Below are 18,741 nucleotides of genomic sequence, written 5' to 3' on the forward strand. Positions count from 1 at the left end.
AAAATCACGGAATGCAGAGGTTACTACCCTCGCGCGATCACCTTGTGGGTGTCGTGTATACAACAGGGGCGTATGAAAACCACTATTCACAGGCTGTCTTCCATTTAGATAATCCCTTCATCAAAGGGGAGGGCCGTGACAGGCCCTAGAGAACACAGTTGGACTACCCCACCGACACCTACTACGCGCCCTCCAGGCCATCCTTCTGTTTTGGATTTGCCCGCTAAAAATTGTTTTGTTCGGGGTTTTTCGCAAGTGATTGTCGTTAATTCAACATGACTGACGTTGCTACTTCACCTTTACCAATGTTAAGTACCATAGTTTGTTTTGACAGTTTATTTCAGTACCGGGCATTTGTTCTTTTTCCAGTATTGTGGATTTTAGTTTGGGAAGCGGTTGGCCTGCCTCGGTATCGGCAGCCATTTTGGTTTTGTTCGCTTCGGTAGTTTTTCAAGTTAATATTGCCCATCTGGTACTGTCATCTAGGTTATATCACTTACGTTTTATGACCAATATTATTATCATTATTTATTATTGGTTTTTACTATGGTATTTATTTGCTAGCAAGTCCAATTTAAACCTACGAAGAATATCGATCTAGTCTGTTATAGTTATGTACACGCCCCAGGAAGGTGCTCGTTTTAGACTATATCTTTGTTTATTTGTTACGTTGTCGTTATTCTTCGTTCTTGGTTATTACAATTTTATCATTATTCTTATCATATTATTGTGTTATTTTGGTTCTTTATTATGTAACCTTGAGAGCGTGAGCATAGAATGCTCATTTTCTGTTACTACAGTTACGAGTTGCCCCTTCTCTCGTTTTCTTTATTAAGCTTGAGTAGGGGAGGTGGATTTCCCGTTTTCAGTTTTATATGATCACGAGTTATTCCTGCCTCCTCTTATTCTCCGGGTTGATGATATTACGTTTAATGATCTTCACGTTTTATTGATGTTGTTACTGTTAATATAGCTAGCACTATTAATAGGTTCTGTTAGTGTACGAGTCATTATTTGGGATCGTTTTATGCCGACACCCTTAGCTCCGCCTTGAGTTATACTACGCTATAATGGATACTCATTGGGTGAGAACTAGTCGGATATTTGGAGTGCAACGGTGAAATCCGGCACTCGGACTCCGGCTGCGGCCTTTTGCACACGAACCTTTGTCATGATTGATCACAATTACATTATTACGGTCCTTTTTTCATCGAATCTCCGGTTTCACTGAAGATAACACAGACGTTCAGCATTGAGGTTAATATTATCGTACCGCTGAGGTTCACGATTTCACGATGACGGACCTTTGTCACCGGATCTCTGGTACAAACAGATATATCAGACGATCAGAACCGGAGATAACAATTTTTTACCGATGAGGTTTATAGTTACATGTTACATGGTTACTGGTTGTTTATATATTACAGTAATTTGTTAGCTAATATATTACTCACACATAATTAAATGTATTTGTTTCTGTTGATTCATCTGTCTCTGACCAGTCTCTCAAGGAACATCCAGACTTATGTCTTCTTTCTTTTACAAAAAGTCCGCTGCGCTGCCAAGGGCTGCTCCGCTGCCTTTACTGATCCCCTGGGCCATGATCTATGCCGGTCCCATGCACATTGCGCCATATCCTTCTCTCGGGAACCGGGACAATCCCCCTACATGGTATGGTTCCTGGAGTCATGCACGCTCTGCTATGAGCTGTCATCCCTACTCCTGAGCGAGGATGTAAGTTGGTTCTAGTTTGTTCCTGTTAATATCCTTTGCGATGAATTAATTGGTCTTTATATATTTACATCGATTATTGCTTCATCATTAATCCCCTCACCTCTTTCAGGCTGATGATGAATCTCTCCGGGAGGCAAGAGTTACTCTCCGTCCGTGGGTGTCAGGTTTTGGGAGGAATGCGCCGTCTGGCGCACCCCATCTCCTTGATGGAGACATGGCTTCTCGCCTATTCCCGGGCTCTACTACTGCAGCAGTTCCACCGGAGACAGCGGCCCCGTTAATTGAGGCGGTTAGAGCAACCATTCTAACGGAGGAAGAGGTTTTATTGACGGAGGACGCGTCCTTTCTAGATCCGGACGACGAACCCATGGATGAGCAGGTAGGTGGTGATGAGTTGGTGGACCCCCTTTCATCCCTCACTCCTTCCTCTACTGCTTCCTTTCACGGATTTGATAAACCTACGGCTTCTCCTCGAGGTCCCTCCGTTCCTGTACGACCCAAGGTGAAGCCACTACGTACCTTTAAGCCTTCAGCTTTGCCATTATCAGTGTCAACAGTCCCGGGACCCTCTAAGGATCCTGATGTTCATATTACTTTACCTAAAACCGTGACTACTAAAAAGACGAATTCCGGTAAGTCCAGGACTTTGTCAGAGGGTCGGGCTCGGGAGCCCGCCTTATCCGCCACCATGGTCAGGGATATTGTGAAAGAGCAGATACAACGGCATCTACAACAAATTCCAGGGCAAACCAAGGAGCTATAACTGAGCTCAAAGATATGGTGGCGAATCTGATGCGTTCAGGAACTCTGATGCCTCCTCCTTCAGCCCCAGACGCATCGAAGTTACCCCCCTTCGATAAAAACAACCCTTGGAGGTTTGCCTTACATGCTCCATATATAGATGGTGCCATAACTCTGGAGGGCATAGGCACCCGCCCTCTAGAGGACCTAGAATTTTACCCTCCGGGACTAGAATTCCCATTCAACGGATTCATCCGATTGAAAGAATATGCCTTGATTAGGTTAGACAAGGTACCGAAGGAAACGGTAATATTTCTTAAAGAGCAGGCCCAAGCTCTCTGGGCCAGGACGTTGTCGGACTGGGGGTGCACTAATTCTAAGCTCGCCCCACACAAAGGAGCCTACACCATATTTACAGCTTCTCCTGTTATTACCTTGCCTATTACAGATAAAGTAGCAGGTCTTACTTTTCAAGCTATCAAAGAAGGTTCTGCCATGCTGGCTCTTAAAGAGACGGACCCCACCTCCATGCTCATCCTGAGTACCGCTACTATCTGGGATGATGCCTCCTCTATTTTCACAGTAGGGAAGTTAGACCCAAACTGCGCCTCTAATCTGTTTTCCGAGAAGCTTCCCAAATTACCGGAAAATCTTCTCAAGACTGAGTTTGAGGCACGGAATAGGTTAGCTAGGTCTCTCCACTCCATTACCTCCGTGGAGTCTTAAGCCTCACTTTATCCGACTGAGACCTTGTTCCGGGTATTCACAAAACCTGTCTGTCCTTCCAAATCAACCTACACGAGTTTTGTTAGGCTCGGGTTAGTTGCAGGAAGCACGTTCTATCTGAGGCCTCGATCAGGCATGAACCAAACAGAATGATAGCTTCCCCCTGCTGAGGTAAGAACCTTTTTCCTCAGGAGGAGGTGAACAAGGTTCTACAAGACGCTGCGAGAGCAAACCAAAATTTGCAAGCGAGGTGGGGCCTAACTGCCAAAAGGAAGTTTAAAGCTCAGAAGCAAACCTTCTTCAGGAAGAAACAGATTTTCCCCTCACAAGTCGAGGCGGGGTCACTACCATCAATCGGCTGTTACCCACTCGTCATCAGTCTCCCACTGCTTCGTCGACTCTACAACCGAATCACCCTCAACAGGTGGTCTACCTCACTGCTCCCCCAGGTACCCAACCCAACCCCGTTTGGATGCCCTCGCCCGCATACGCATACAACCCTAGCTACGAACCCTCGGGTCCCTTTCGTGGACACCAGAGAGGTAGCCACAGGGGTAGGGACAGTTCCGTCAACGAGGCGGACCTAGGACAAGGGTGCTCGAGGAGGGAAAGGACCTAGATTCACTCCCTTGCAATGATATAGTCCCGGTAGGGGGGAGACTTTACCACTTTCGAGACCATTGGACCTTCAGTCCGTGGGCTCACAGCATAGTCTCCAAAGGGTTGGGGTGGAAATGGTCACAAGGTTCTCCTCCTCCACGAGTAGCCTTCTTCCAGAAACCCACTACCATACTGAGAGAGTACACCACAGAGTTACTAATGAAAAAAGCAATCAAACGGGTTCGATCGCTGAAGTTCCAAGGCCGCCTGTTCACAGTTCCGAAGAAAGGCTCGCAAAAGCATTGAGAGTGGTCCTGGACTTGTCAAAGCTAAATTCTTACATCCTCTGCGACAGGTTCCGGATGTTGACTATCTCTCGGGTATGGACCTTACTTCCCCGTGGGGCCGTCACCACCTCTATCGATCTTACCGACGCCTATTATCACGTACCAATAGCTCGAAACTTCTCTCCTTACCTAGGTTTCCGTCTAGGCAGGAAAGTCTTTGCGTTCAAAGTCATGCCCTTCGGCCTCAACATTGCACCCAGGATATTCACGAAACTGGGAGAGACTGTGTTAGAACAACTCGGGAACCAAGGGATTCAGATTGTTGCTTATCTGGACGATTGGCTCATTTGGGCTCGGTCGGCCCTGGAATGCAACAGAGCTACAAAGAAAGTATTTCGTTTTCTCGCCAACCTGGGATTTCGGGTCAATCTCCAAAAATCCCGCCTACTACCATCAGACCACACAAGCTGTCTCTACCTCCCAAAAAGGTAAGAGAAATAGCTTCCAAGATCAAGAATTTTCTCAAACACAAAACTGGTGTCCAGAAGAGCCTTAGAAAGAATCCTCGGCCTTCTTCAATTCGCTTCGGTAATAGATCGACTATTGAAAGCCAAACTCAAAGACATCAATCGAGTATGGAGAAAGAGAGCCACAGTACCTTTAAGAGACAAGGTCTCAAAGATCCCCTCTGTCTTGAAAATGAGGCTGCAGCCATGGTCTGAACCGAAGAACCTCTCCAAATCGGTTCCTCTTCAATTCCCACCTCCACAAGTGACAATTCATACAGACGCATCTCTGAGTGGATGGGGGGTTACTATGAACATCAGATGTTTCAGGGCTCTTGGTCACCCGCCATGAAACGCTTCCATATCAATGTTCTCGAAGCCATGGCAGTGTTCTTGACCCTGAAGAGAGAGACTCCTCCAAGGTCGACCCACATCAGAGTATTGTCAGACAGCACAGCCATAGTACACTGCATCAACAGAGGAGGATCCAAGTCGCCCAACCTGAATCAGATCCTGGTCACTATCTTCGCCTTGGCAACAAAAAAGAACTGGTTCCTGTCAGCAACTCACCTAGCGGGAGTCCAGAATGTGATAGCGGACTCACTATCCAGGACGAAACCACTGGAATCAGAATGGTCTCTGGACATAATTTCATTCCGGTGGATACTCACTGGTTCCGGGCCTCCAGGTAGATCTATTCGCAACTCAGATGAATCACAAACTTCCGTGTTATGTGACACCAAACATGGACCCTCAGGCTTATGCCATAGACGCATTAACCCTAGATTGGAACCATTGGAGGAAGATTTACCTATTTCCACCAGTGAATCTTCTAATGAAAGTATTGCACAAACTACGCTCCTTCCGGGGGGCAGTGGCTTTAGTAGCACCTCACTGGCCAAAGAGCAGTTGGTTTCCTCTCCTCGAGTTGAAACTCAAGACCCTTCCGGATTCCATTCCCCAAACTGACCCAAGTAATCCAAACACAGACTGTCAGATTCCTCAAGGAGAGCCAAAACCCTAACTTTGTGGACTTTGTAGGGTTATAAACATTTGAGTTAAATACATTGTTCATCATTTATTCTTAATATGTTATATGTTCATTTGAGTTATATACATTGTTCATCATTTATTCTAAATATGTTTTATGTTCATTTCAGATTGACCGTGGTCATTGTTCAATAATAAAGACATTTGAATAAATGGACCAAGCTCTTATTTATGACCACGGCCAGAGATGGATTCAGGATAACAGATATTGTGAATGACTAAATCCTAAGAACTAATCAAAATGCCAGCAGTAGGATGTCCAATACCAGGCTGTGATTATGTCACGGACGACCTTGAGGCTGCCATCGTAGCTGCACTCATAACTGCTCACTGCACCACACATGCTCCTGGACAAGCTGCCAAAGTAGAAAGTTAAAAGACCCACAATATCGATAGCGGGAACAAGTGAAGAATGGGCATATTTTCAATCACGATGGTCTGACTATGTAGACGCAACTAAAATTGAGGGCCGTGATCGCGTGGTACTGCTTCTAGAATGCTGCGAAGAACAACTTCGAAAAGACTTAACACGATCAGCTGGTGGCAGTCTTGCTAACAAGACTGAAGTAGAAGTGATGGGAGCAATAAAAAAACTGGCAGTTCGAGAGGAAAACACCATGGTAGCTCGAGTGACTCTACACAACATGCGTCAAGACAGTGATGAGCCTGTACGACGTTTCTGTGCACGACTTATAGGACAGGGTAGTGTGTGCAAATTCCTGATAAAATGTCCAGGATGCAACGTTGATGTAAATTATACTGACACAATAGTGAGAGACGTATTAGCACGCGGCATATGTGACCCTGAAATACAATTAGATCTACTTGGTGATAAAAATCAGGACATGTCATTAGAAGAAGTTGCACAGTTTGTCGAAGCTAAAGAATCTGGTAAACGATCTGCCTCCCGACTATTAGACTCTCATGAGGTCCAAGCAGCAGCCTGTAGTTCATACAGAAAGGCAAAACAAACCGCTGTCAAAGATAAAAACTAAGTTTGCTCATACTGTGGCAAGAAAGGACATGGTAAAAACACTCCTGCACGTGCAAGAAAATCAGAATGTCTAGCTTACGGTCATAGATGCGAACACTGCAACCGAGAAAATCACTTTGAGAGTGTTTGCCGTAGTAAGGGCAAACCAAAAGTGAAACCCAGTGCTCACAATGCCAATGACTACAAGAATGCGGTGTTCAACACCTTGTGCAGAGTATCATCAATCTCTAAACGACAAACTGACAAGACATTGGCTTTGGACCACCATCTGTATGACAACTTATCTGATACTTGGATAGACACACCTTCCAAATCTCAACCTTTCATAAATCTGACAATCGGAACATCACCTGAGGATGACGAAGCCTTTGGTTTCCACCTTCAAGCTGGTACACATGCTGTTCGTATATCTGCAATGGCAGACACTGGATGCCAAAGCTGTCTCGCAGGTATTAAGGTCATCCACAAACTTGGCCTCAAGCAAAGTGACCTCATTCCTGTAACTATGAAAATGCATGCTGCAAATAACAGAGGCATTAAAATCCTCGGTGCCACAATCCTTTGTATCTCAGGAACAGATTGTTATGTATTATTGTAATAATGTACTATATTATTTCAAGCGTTGCAGGTATTGCGCAACATTGCATCATATTGTTTGAATAAAACATGTTATGCTTTGTACATAAGTGTAATGATTTGTTTTGGTATTAGGATTCAAACATTTGTTGGTTACCTCAGAGATAGGATAATTCTTTATAGTTTTGTACTGGAGTAGGATTTAAGTCTTTTCAGAGCGATGCTCTTTGTTTAGCAATGTTTTGGTTTTGTCAGATTGTGTATGACGCTCCACACACACTTAGGAGTCAGCTGTCAAAGAGCCATGTAGTCACATATTTCATTAAAGGTGTATTTTAAGAATACCAACGTATTATTAAATTCTATACAGAAAAATTGACGACAAGAGATGGGATCAGCTGAGAAATAATTACTAACAATTGTTCATCTATGTTCCAGGTAATTATTATGGTTAATAGAACTTCCTACCAAAATCCTACACAACACAGATGAGCAGGGGAACCTTGTTGAGACTAGGCAAATGACATATGTCACCGACAACTCGGATAAGCTCTTCATCAGTAGGGAAGCCTGCATCGCCCTTGGCATGATATCGGATAGTTTTCCGACTATTGGTGAAATCTATGAGACACAATCGGAAACTCCGGATGCCACCAACAATGAAGTAGGAAGCGTTAGTGGACTAGCCAATCAATGTGACTGCCCAAAACGTCAACTACCACCCCCGCCGCCTACAGAATTACCGTTCAGTGCAAGAGTCCAACCGGTCTAAACTAAAGGACTACCTCTTGGAGTACTACGAATCGAGTACATTTAACGTATGTGACCACCAACCGTTACCACTAATGGATGGACCCCCAATGAAGTTGATGATCGATCCGAATGCTGATCCTGTTGCTCGTCACACACCAGTGCCAGTGCCGTTACACTGGCAAAAGGAAGTTAAAGCTGGACTTGACCAGGACGGCCGCCTTGGTGTCCTTGAACCTGTCCCAATCGGAGAACCAGTAACTTGGTGCCATTGGATGGTTGTATGTGCTAAGAAAAATGGCACACCTCGACGAACAGTTGATTTTCAGCCTCTCAATGTGCACGCTAAGAGAGAAACGCATCATAAGCCTTCTCCATTTCACCAAGCAAGGTCAGTACCACAAGGAAAAAAGAAAACCGTCTTTGATGCCTGGAACGGATACCACAGTGTACCGATTCAGGAATCTGACAGTCACTTAACTATGTTTATCACTCCTTGGGGACGCTATAGTTATCAAACAGCCCCTCAAGGGTATATTGCTTCTGGCGACGGATATACTCGACGGTATGATGAAATAGTTGCTGAGATACCCAACAAAACTAAATGTGTCGACTATGTTCTTCTTTGGTCTGACTCAATAGAGGAGAGTTTTTTTCCAAGTTGTACAATGGCTCGACATATGTGGAAGACACGGCATAACACAACCCTGACAAATTTTGTTTCGCAGAAGACAGCTGAATTCGCTGGATTCGAAATAACCCCAGACACAGTTCGCCCATGTGCAAGATATCTTAGTGCAATTATGGACTTTCCTCAAATATATCCTTTGATCACAAGTTGAAGCCATCCCCTTTAGCTACCCATTCTTTTAAGACAACAGGGATTGCAGAGCTTAATCCTTATGCCAAATCCCCAAAAGATGTTGAACGAAAATTGACAAGTTCCACTGATACAGTAAAAACTGTTAATGATTCAAAAGTTATAAATAGAGCAAGTACTAAGGAGCAAGAGATGGAACGGCAAACTAATTTGCGCATGCTTCTGCAAAAACGCTTGGAGTCGCCCCCACCAATAAAAAACATGAGTGTAAAGAAGCCCACATTTCTGAAAAGGTAAGTTCATTCAGTGAATTGAATACTACTCAAGACTGCCAGACTCATGAATATGATTCTGATGACACTATCATTTATGAGAAAACTGCTTCAAATAATGTAGAAAATGTACTACCAGATATATCTGTGGTTTATTCTAGTAAAATGAAGAGTAAAAGTTCTGCTGACAGAGACAGCAACCAAAATTCAAAAACTATATCTGAACCATCGTCTGAACGAAGATTTGTGCCATCTCCTGTACCTTTTGTGGTACACTCACCTCCTGGCAGTGAAACGGAGGGAGAACAGCATATCAGGATCCAGCAAGTAGAAGGTGGTATTACAGATGCTTTTCAAAGCCCTCAATCTTCATCTACCTCTGAAAGTAATAAATTGAAATTATTGAAGGAGAAAATGGAGAAAAAGACAGACCTTGAAAAAAAACTGAACTCTGTAAAAGAAATGTTTGAGGAGAACTTGAAACGAGAAAAGGCAGAATATGAGCGTTGGGTTAGTATGTTAGAAAACAATTACAAGAAAGAAATTGACATCATTGGAAAGGTGAAACAGAGGCTTGAGGATGAGATTAATTCTATATTGATGTATGGGGAGGAAGAGCAAACTGCTGCTGCTGAAAGTCAGGCTGTGGATGCTGCTTCTACAATGCCTACATTAGTGCCATTACCAGAGGAAGAGAGCCTCCAAGAAGAAATTCTGCCAATAAAGTCACATAAGATAGGACCAAAGAGAACCAAGCTGCTGAACATCATATCAGATGCAAACATCAACAAATTTGGAACATTGCATAACTCGCCATCTCTCTCCGACACAGAAAAATCGGGTGGTTCTGCCATACAAATGGGAACACCGATCAATCCTTTGTCAATAGAAACGCCCACCAAACGCAAACGAGGAAGACCTAAGTTAAACAAACAACCACCTGTATCAAATGTTACGTCCTCCTCTTCAGGAACTAGCACTGCGATGCCAATGCCTCCAGTTTATTCTGTAGCACCAGTGACAGCACAAAGTAAACAAAAAAGGCATCAAACATCCCAAAATGTTGTTTTGACACCAGATGGTACCATTAAGGCAATTCAGAGACACCCAAAGACACATGGGGAACCTCCACCTTTTTATGAGTCTCTAATGTCTCGCGTGGAAAAGGTTCAACCAAGTCCAAGTAACCCCTCGGTTCATTTGCCACACATGAGGCTATCTTCAAATCAGAGTACATTGCCATCAGTTTCAGCTCAATCTCACATCTTAGTACAATTGGCTCCTTCATTCCAGACTATGAATCAGTCGCAAATTAATTCACAGTTCCAGCCGAAAAGTGCAATACAAATACATCCTCAGTTCCAAGCTCAGAATTCCAGTCTGCTCTTCGTGCCATCACAAGGAGTTATTCCAACTTCAGGACCTGTGAGCGTGAATTCTGTGTCAGATAGCCAAATGATAAATTTTCTTGAACATCCTGCCTCCGATGCCCAGTCTGGGAGTGAGGCTGCTCCTTCATTTACTTTGCCAAGTACAACACAACTTCCAGTTGTTTCTCAAGCTTTGTCATATGTTCCTTCAAGCAATGCATCTAGAGCAAGTATGGCCAGTGCAAGGAGGCCAACGCAACACCAGAAGTCTCACCTCCTGGTTGCAGCACAGCCATCTATTGTAAGCAGTTCAGCTGCACAAGCTAAAGCTGTACCTTCTAACCAGGGCTGTAGTGTTGTACTTTGGTAGGAAGTTCTATTAACCATAATAATTACCTGGAACCATAGATGAACAATTGTTAGTACTGTAATTATTTCTCAGCTGATCCTATCTCTTGTCGTCAATTTTTCTGTATGGGATTAAATAAGACGTTGGTACAGTATTCTTAAAATACACGTTTAATGCAACTTATGACTACATTGTGCTATGACAGCTGACTCCCAAGTGTGGGTGGAGCGTCATACACAATCTGACAAAACTAAAACATTGCTAAACAAAAGAGCATCGCTCTGAAAAGACTTAAATCCTACTCCAGTACAAAACTATAAAGAATCACATCCTATCTTTGAGGTAACCAACAAATGTTTGAATCCTAATGCCAAAACAAATCATTACTCTTATGTACAAAGCTTAACATGTTTTATTCATGCAATATGATGCAATGTTGCGCAATACCTGCAACACTTGAAATAATCTAGTACATTCTTACAATAATACATAAGTCTCCTCCCCCTTAACTTGACATTGTAAAAATCTTCATAAATCTAATCTCTCAGGGGGCTTTCCTCTGTTAATCCTATTATGAAGCACTTTAACCTCATCTTGTACTGGTACATGAATTGGTTCTGAATCTACATTGGATGTTGGACCATCTTGGTTAATATTTGACTCATTTGATCTAACTACTTCTTTAAGTTTCTCATCTCTAACATTCACATGCTCTACTGTCTTTGTTTAACTGCTGTAATTGATCAACATGACGTTTTACAACTTTATCACCAACACGAACATCATAATGTAAATTTCCTATCTCTTACAATCTCTCCTGGTACCCACTTCTCTGGAGTGTTGTACTATCTTACCATGACATCAGACAAAGGTAAAAAATGTCTTACATTAGGAAGCTTTACTACTTGTTTATACCCTTTATCTTCTAAATCACTTTGCAAACTTGGATACAACAAATCTAACTTACACCTTATCCTCCTCCCCATCAACAAATTTTAGGGTGTCACGCCTGTTGTGCTGTGCGGCGTGGTTCTATAAGACAATAAAAACTTTGACACATGCAAAAATATATTACCTGCATTTGCTTTTCTACACTTCATATTGTGTTTAAACGTTTGGACAAATCTTTCAGCCTCTCCATTAGTAGATGGATGATATGTAGCTGAAAATGTATGCTTTATACCATTGACATTACAAAATTCTTTAAACTCTTGAGGTAAATTGTGGACCATTATCTGTAACAATTCTTTCCGGAATACCGTGCGTTGAAAAAATTTGCATTAACTCGTTTATTGTGGCGTAAGACGTTGTTGTCTTCATTGGGATAATTTCTGGCCACTTACTGTAAGCATCTACTACTATCAAAAACAAGTAATTTAAAAAAGGACCTGCAAAATCTATATGCACTCTTTGCCATGGATACCTGGGCAACTCCCACGGGTGCATTCTAGCAAATTGAGGATTGTTCTGTTGCATAACACAATTCATACAATTCTTTATATAAGATTCCACATCTTTATCTACACCTGGCCACCATACAAAAGTTCTCGCAATTGACTTTGATCTTACAATACCTTGGTGATCAGCATGTATTTCAAACAAAACCTTATTTCTCAGTGAATTAGGAATAACTACCCTGGAACCTCTTATCACTATTCCTTGTGTTACACTCAGTTCATACCATATATCCTTATATGGTTTACAATTTTCCTCTTTTCCACATAAGTCCCTACCTGTCATTAAACTCTCTAAAACCTTACTAAGTACTGGGTCTCGCTTGGTACTGTGTGCTACATCTTTTGCAGTTATTGGTACATCATATACAGAAATTAACAGAACACTGTCATCATACTCCTCTGGAGCTTTGTCTACGGGTAATCTGGATAAAGCATCTGCAAGAAAAATAAGCACGGAATTCAGTCGTGCCACCAATTCCAAGGCCTCAATTTGGAGGACCGCTGGAATGCTGTGGTGGATGCCAAACTCTGCTTCAGATGCCCACTAACGTTTCCAGAGGCCGTTTAATAGTTTTTTTTTTTTTTTTTTAAATAACTTCTAAAATAACTGATGGATTTCCATGATATCAAAGCAGGGAGCGCTTCATACAATGGCCTAATTTTAGGAAATACTGTGCATTGCCAATTACGTTTCATTATCTTTTTTACCTTCCATCCCCCGAATTGTTAAAACGCCTGTTTAACTCCATAGATAATTGTCATATGACCTACCCCAAGCAATACGAAATTCTTTGTCAGTAAAAGTTCAGCATACCTGGTAATGTGATTCGTGACTTTAGACTTGACAAGACCAACCTTTGATATCTTACCCACTTGCTTACATTGAAGATCAAGAACGAGACTTATGACAGGAGACGAAAAAAGCCAGGCTTACCCTACACTTCGCACTTCAAGCGAATGTTGGTAAAGCAATAGAAATATAGTTTTCTTTAGGTTAAGCCGTAGGACTCTTTCTTCCATACAACACAGGTTACTCGATACATCAATTGCCAGGAAGAAAATGACAAAGCATTGTTTGATATAATTTATCATATCAATTTCACCAGAGAGAGTAGCTTGAATTCCTTAGAAGGTAGACTTCTAAAAGATGTTTCATATAAGGGCATTGACATCGGCCATTTGATAAATTTTGAAATCATATATATATATGGCTATCAGTATATTGCAATATATCATGTACCTATGAAAGCCATACTTTTCTTACCGATTTATACTAATTTTCAGGCGGTTTCTTTCTTTCTCTCTGTTGTAAATGGTGAAGAGTTTCAGCGCAATTGTAGTTTTGCAATGGCGAGGACAAAGCAACATATTTGCCATGACTAAAGTCGAATCTATATGAAATAGTTCAGAGCTACTACAACAACTGCTGCCGATGATTACCTTGGATGTACTAAAAGGGCTCTGAGGTAGGAGTCAAAGTCGGTGAAATTATTTCTGAATCCTGCTCCAGTCTTGCCCCAATAACATCATTCCAAATATACAATTCTCTCAAGGAAAAAAAAATGTTTTCTATTTCTACGAATGTAGTTTTATTTTTTTTTTCATTTTATTTTTTAGTCGCAAATCTAAAATTTGTAGGAGTCAGAGTAGAATATCTCTCAGTGCGATTCCACATCCCGGTTTTAAACCTCGTCTATTATGTTTGATAATTTGTGTTAACCATCCAATCATCTACCACCATAAAACATTTTATTGGTCTTCCGGCTCATTTTATATGTGCAGTACAGTCTTTCCTAACGGGGATTTACGCGGTAGCCTAATAACAATGGGAATGATGGAAAGAAGGCAAGAAGGAAGGGGGGGGGGGGGGTAGTACTAGGATAGCCATAGGTGTAAACACCGAAGGAGGGTTGGGGGAACTTCTGCGTCACAGTTACGTGATTAAGTACCACTTCTTCGAAACGCTGTGAAGGAAGGGAAGAAGTTCTCTTTTTTCTAAGAGTAAACAGGTTAATTAGGCACATCTGTCAATTCATTTTACCACCAAAAATTACGCCAATGTTTGAAACATTCTTTGCTGTAGTTACATGGAAATTCATAAGCCGGTTTGTTAGATATTTGGGAAAAACACTATTACACGGCCTCTGGAAACGATAGTAAATGTCGGGCACAATCACGAAGCCTGTGAAGAAGAATCTACGTGTGGCAAGTGTGGCTTGGGGACGCATCACACTCTCTTGCACTCTGTGAAGAAAACCCCTCCAAGGGACAGTGCAAACTCCAAGAGAGCAACTGTCCAAGACATGTGACAAGCCTAAAGCGGAGGCCGGGACGACTAGCAATGCACCGCCTGATAGAACTAACACCGAAATCACTCCAGAGGCTGGGACTGCTGCAACGACGGGGCATGTACTATCATGAACAGAAGTTCGTTCCCTTAGACCTCCAGAGAGTGAACACGAATCGCCTGACTATGAATCACCGAAGCTTTTGAACAAATAAGTCATGGAAAACCCAATAGATGGCGCACCGCTAGGACGTTGGACGCAGTGAGGAATAGGAAATATTTATTTTTTAAAAGCATTGAGTAAAGTCTCCACAATCTGATATCGTTAGAAAGTGATAGAGGATTTTGTTGTTTTTGACGTTATTGGGTTTTCGTGTAAAATGTGGAGTTAACAAAATATTCTAGATAAATATGAGAATAAAATTATGCTTTAGATATCTACAATCTTGAATTGGTATTCTCATATATTATCGTATCTTATCAACAGACATGACCAACCAAGGGTCATTACAAAACATTTTAGCTTAAATGCCTACGGAAATGTTTCTTAATCTGCAAGTTGCCTATCGTAAAAGCGAAAACATTTGTTGAAGCAAGTCAGCAATTTTTTTTTATTTCACTTGCGTTATTAATGTAGTAACCACATACTGCAGTTTCATATGAAAATATTCATAGATCTGTCATATTACGTAATTGGGCCAACATTCTGAGCGAAGGTGAGCGATATGGGGTATGGCAACCGAATGGGATTTTAGAAACTAAAATTATTACAATATTTTTTTTTTTTTTAAATATAATATAAAGTTTAGATATTTCCAAGAATGTATTATTTCCATATAATGTAACAAGATGGAAAAAATTCAGAGGATTATTTCAAGAGCATAAAAATAAAAATAAAGAAAATACGAAAGAGTTTATGTTACTGGGAAATTAGCAATCTAAATTATGTAAAAATCAAACGATCTTTTCAGTGATTGTTGTTTGGCAGTTTAATAGGTGGTGTAAGGTTATGACAATGTAAACGAGCTAGGAAATCAATTTTTTTTTACTAGTCCAATTGCGAGTATTGTTAATGTAATTTGAAATGCAGTGGTCATGAACACTTTTAATCTACAAACAATATTATAGAGTTGACACTTTTTTTAAATCAACATGACTATCTGCACCAAAGATTATGAAGCTACCCAGGGTTGTGAAAGTTAAACCTTTCGTAGAATGTGACTTCAGACACACTGTAGCCAGCCTTGTTACACACTCTACCTTCTGTTGCTATTGACCAGAGCCACGCAGGATTCCGAAAAGTTGTAGGCTGAAAATCCTTCCATAGACAATGCTTTTATTCCAGTATTTGAGATAATGAAGGTTACATCTCTAATACATTTGTGTATATAGATTTATCACTCTACCATAACAGCAATTCCCGAGGGACGCTCAAATTCCACAGAGGTGATTGCTGAACGAGGAAGAATTATCGGATTATGGGAAAGTGGATTGACAGTGGTGAACATTGCTCATCAAATTGGGAGAAGCACCAAAATGGTCAGGAAGTGGATCACCCGATGGGAGGGGGAGGGCTCCGTGAAAACAAGGCCTCGAAGTGGAAGGCCACGTGCAACCTTGCCCAGGATAGAGGGCCAGATTGTAGCAGCCTGTGAAATGCATCCTATGAGGACGTCAGTTCAGCATACTAGAAATCTGAGGTTAAATTGCCATCCCATGACCTTGAGACGAAGACTCAATGAAGCAGCGATTCGCTGTCATATCCCATCATACAAGGGAATGCTCACTCCTGCACACAAGGAATGTTTCCTTGAGTTTGCTTTGGAATACCTTCCGCATGACGAAAATTATTGGAGAAATATAATCTTTACTGATGAGAAGGTGTTTCAGTCAGTGGCAGCCAGAGCTAGGCAGTGTTGGCAGCAACCTAACACATGCTATCAGGAGAATCCCATCCATCACTGTGAGATGAGTTGCAGTATCATTCTGGGGATGGATGTGGAGATATAGTCCTGGCAAAGTTGTCAAGATCGATGGCCGCTTCACAGGAGAAAATACGTCGAAATCCTGGAGTAAGTGTTACTTCCAACAGTTCGGACAATGGCAGTTCCTGCTCCTGGTTTAATAAAGTTGGCCCACGATCAAAGTTCCATCCATAAGAGCCGTGTGGTAAGTAACTGGCTGCAGGATCATCCTGAAATGGAAGTTTTGGAGTGGCCATCGAAAGGATGCGACTTGAACTCAATTGAACACCTTTGAGTTATGATGGTTCGGGAATGGGACGTTGGGGAGCAGCGTACCCACCAGGCATTAGAAACTAAAGCCAATGATCTGTGGGAGAGTTTTCGCTACTTTGCATGAATCTTGTAGATTCCATACCCAATCGTCTGCGTGAGGTCATCTATGCAGATGGAGGTTGGACACCATACTGAAGTATTGTGTGTAAATATTAATAAAATATTAACAAAAAATATGATATTTAGTAAACTCACATTTACTTCACTACTAATTAATACAAAATGTTCTGGAAGATCGTGCATGATACAAAGCTCAGAGCAAATATAATTTTACGTTCTTCAATGAAAGGTATAATGTCAAAATAAAGTTCATGACAAAAAAAAAAAAAAACAAAAAAAAAAAAAAACTATCAACTTGGTGAATTACTAAGGAATTGTTTAACACTATGAAAACAATAAAGAGATTTTAAGAATAACTTTTAGTCAAAGTTATCTTTATATTTTGTAAAGAAAAGACATTTTCAATATTACTAGAAGTTGTTTTTGTGAAATAGAAAGAGGGAATTTAAAAAATAGGCTAATTCTAAGAAAAGGAAACATATTAAGTAATTAAGTGAGATATAAAAAAAGTTAATAGACCAGGAGTACAGCACTTTAGACACAATATCTTTTCGCTAAAATAGGACCCATGAAGTAAAAATAAACACTGATAGAATTAGTTTGAGTTGAAATGTGCACTCTAAGATGGGTTATACACTAGCCAACCTAACTCGCTAAGGTTTCCACTGGTGGTTAGTAACCCTTCCCATATGACAAGAATGAGTCTGGGAATGGCAAAAAACCCTGCCACTGACTTTCCATGACCGAGAAATTGAATTCCTACAATAACATATGAAATATCAATAAAAAATGTCGTTAATGCATTCCTATTAGCTCTTCATACAAGAGCACTGGAAAACTACTTTGCCACAAATTTCTGACAACAAAGCATCGTAAAAAAATGGCAAGCTATTTTTGAAACTAATAAGTATATCTGCTTTGCTATTAACGGTAATAACATGAAAGTAGTAACATGAGGCTTGTTTTATGATGTTAATGTAGAACAGACACTAAAAACTACTCTCTCTCTCTCTCTCTCTCTCTCTCTCTCTCTCTCTCTCTCTCTCTCTCTCTCTCTCTCTCTCTCTCTCTCTCTCTCTCTCATTATTTTGAATATTTGTCACCTCATTACAATTTTTTTTTCTCTCTTGCTACTAGATACTAACTATGGTGAAAGTATCTTCATATTTCATATTGACTTGTTATATATATCAAATTATCAAAAAATCAATATTTTCAAGAGTCCGAAAACGGGCATTGGGTGTCATACCTCATATCGCTCACCTTCGCTCAGAATGTTGGCCCAATTACGTAATATGACAGATCTATAAATATTTGCATATAAAACTGCAGTTTGTGGTTACTACATTAATAACTCAAGTGAAATAACAAAAACAAATTGTTGACTTGCTTCTACAAATGTTTTTGTTTTTACGATAGGCAACTTGCAGATTATAAAACACTTCCGTACACATTTAAGCTAAAATGTTTTGTAATGACCCTCGGTTGGTCATGTCTGTTGATAAGATACGATAATATATGAGAATACCAATTCAAGAATGTGGATATCGTAAGCATAATTTTATTCTCATTTATCTAGCATATTTCTTCAACTGCACATTCTACACGCAAACCCAAGTAACGTAAAAAAAAAAAGAAAAAAAAATTCATCATCTATCACTTTTTAACGATATCAGTTTTTAACGATATCAGATTATGGAGACTTTACTCAATGTTTTAAAAAAATAAATACTTCCTATTCCTCTCTGCGTCCAATGTCCTAGCGGTGCGCCATCTATTAGGTTTTCCATGAATTATTTGTTCAAGAGCTTCGGTGATTCATAGTCGGGCGATTCGTGTTCACTCTCTGGAGGTCTAAGGGACCG

At 41.0% G+C, this 18,741-nt stretch overlaps 1 long non-coding RNA gene and 1 pseudogene across 5 annotated transcripts in view; both read left to right on the plus strand.

Moving 5' to 3' along the window:
- Positions 1-18,741, plus strand: part of LOC137614312 (uncharacterized) — a 190,843-nt gene that overhangs the window by 52,327 nt on the left and 119,775 nt on the right. The window contains exon 5 of one of the 5 annotated variants that reach the window (XR_011039068.1): positions 13,517-13,743. The exons of 3 other annotated variants lie outside the window; for them this stretch is intronic. This is a non-coding gene — a long non-coding RNA (uncharacterized lncRNA). Of the gene's footprint in view, positions 1-5,754; positions 6,111-13,516; positions 13,744-18,741 lie in introns of those variants that run through there. One more of the 5 variants, XR_011039063.1, reaches the window with a different exon arrangement.
- Positions 16,620-18,741, plus strand: part of LOC137614476 (uncharacterized) — a 29,495-nt pseudogene continuing 27,373 nt past the window's right edge.

The sequence above is a fragment of the Palaemon carinicauda genome, chromosome 20 (genome assembly GCF_036898095.1).
Source record: "Palaemon carinicauda isolate YSFRI2023 chromosome 20, ASM3689809v2, whole genome shotgun sequence".
NCBI lineage: Eukaryota > Metazoa > Arthropoda > Malacostraca > Decapoda > Palaemonidae > Palaemon > Palaemon carinicauda.